Genomic DNA, 1,863 nt, shown 5'->3' on the forward strand with positions numbered 1-1,863 from the left:
GGCCGCGCACCCGGCCCCGCCCAGCTTCGCTCACCTGTCCCGGGCGTCTGGTGCGGAACCTTAGAGTAAGAAACATCACCGTGCACCTTGGCCAACGTGCGCGACTCGACCGAGCGCGCACTGGCCGAGGTGCACACCGATTTCACCTGGGTGCGCGCGCAGCACCTCGGGCGCACCGGGGTGCGCGCACAACGCCCGGGTTGCACCGTGGCCTGTGTGCTCGGGGCGCCTCGGGTGCGCGCTCGGTGTCGCCCCCGCGCGCGCGGTAGTGCGGGCAGCGCACCCCGGCCCGGCCCGGCCCCGACGAGAACGCAAACGGGCAAAAGGTTTATTCAAATAGCATTGCGACGCCCGGCGAAAAACTAAAAAAGGGTGCAACACCGGGACTTCCCGGGAGGTCACCCATCCCAGTACTACTCCGGCCCAAGCGCGCTTAACTGCGGAGTTCTGATGGGATCCGGTGCACTAACGCTGGTATGATCGCACCCGTTATGAGCTTGTCGCAGTGTGTACTTAGCAAACCGCGACCCACGTGCGAATCCACCCCGGCCACCCACCCCCGTCGAGGTGCACACCCTCCCTCGCGAAGTGCGCCCCGTTCGCCAAGTGTGAGCCCTGCCCGGGTGCGCGCACCTTGCTAGGGCGTCGGGTGTGCACCCGGCCCGGCCTACGTGCGTGCACCTGGAGGGGGCGTCGTGTGCGTGCAGTGTCCCGTCTGCAACGCGGTGCCCACACACCACCTCGGGCGCAACGACCTGCGCTCACATGTGGGCCGAGTGCACCTTGGTGCATGTTCGGGGCGCCTCGGGTGCACGCTCGATCTTGCCCCGGTGCACCAAGGCGCTCGGTTTGCCCCGGGTGCGCACTTGGTGCAAGGTGGGCACCCAAAATAGGGATCAAGCACCAAAACACAAGTTTCGGGATGCAAAATGGGACCCAAGGACCACAAATGCGTTCCAAGACCCATGATGGGTCCACGAGAACAAAAATGTGTTCCGAGACTTAATAAACAAATATTGGGTTTTAGGAGAAGAAACATGCTCTGATGCCCAAAACGAGAATCGACCCCGAAAAGGCCACAGGCCAAAAGTGGGATGCGAGACAAAAAAAAATGGGACCCGAGGACCAAAATTGGGTTCCCAGGTCGAAGACAGGGCAACCGGACAAGAAACGACCTCTAAGGCTCGAAATGAGTCCCGACGACTAAAACTTGACAAGAAGCACCCATCAGGCACCCAACTCGACACCCATGGGATGCCGACCCACCCGGGCTTCCACCTAGCACACCTTGGCACCCACCCACCCTCGCACCCAACCTCGCACCCAACTTAGCACCTTTGAACCCACATTGGCACTCACCCTGACCCTGGCACCTTGGAACCCACATTGGCACTCACCTTGACCCTGGCACCCACCTTTGCACTCACCTTGGGACCCACCCTGGCTCCCACCTCGGCACCCACCCAGACACCCACCTTGGTTCCTTGGCACCCACCTTGGATCCTTGGCACCCACCCCGACACCCACCTTGGCACGCAACTTGGCTACTTGCCACCCACCTTGGCTCCTTGACGCCCACCCCGACAACCACCCCGTGACCTACCCTGGCTAGGGTTGGTGCACACCCACCCTGGTGCCCACCTTGGCACCCACCCTATGACCCACCTTGGCACGCACCTTAGTACCCACCCCGTTACCCACCCTAGGACCCACCCCGTGACCCACCTTGGCCAGGGTGGGTGCACCCACCCTGGTGCCCACCTTGGCACCCACCCATCCTAACACCCAGCCTGTGACCGGGCTTGGAACCCAACCTTGCACCCGCACCCGTCTTGGCCAGTGTGGGTGCGCACCCATCCTGGC

The 1,863-nt window shown here is 63.0% G+C and overlaps 1 non-coding gene across 1 annotated transcript; it reads right to left on the reverse strand.

The window, feature by feature from the left end:
- Positions 1–369: 369 nt before the first annotated feature.
- Positions 370–488, reverse strand: LOC131862865 (5S ribosomal RNA). Its single transcript, XR_009361801.1, has one exon. It is a non-coding gene; the product is annotated as a 5S ribosomal RNA (ribosomal RNA).
- Between the last annotated feature and the right edge of the window lie 1,375 nt (positions 489–1,863).

The sequence above is a fragment of the Cryptomeria japonica genome, unplaced genomic scaffold (assembly GCF_030272615.1).
Source record: "Cryptomeria japonica unplaced genomic scaffold, Sugi_1.0 HiC_scaffold_52, whole genome shotgun sequence".
In the NCBI taxonomy this organism is placed as follows: domain Eukaryota; kingdom Viridiplantae; phylum Streptophyta; class Pinopsida; order Cupressales; family Cupressaceae; genus Cryptomeria; species Cryptomeria japonica.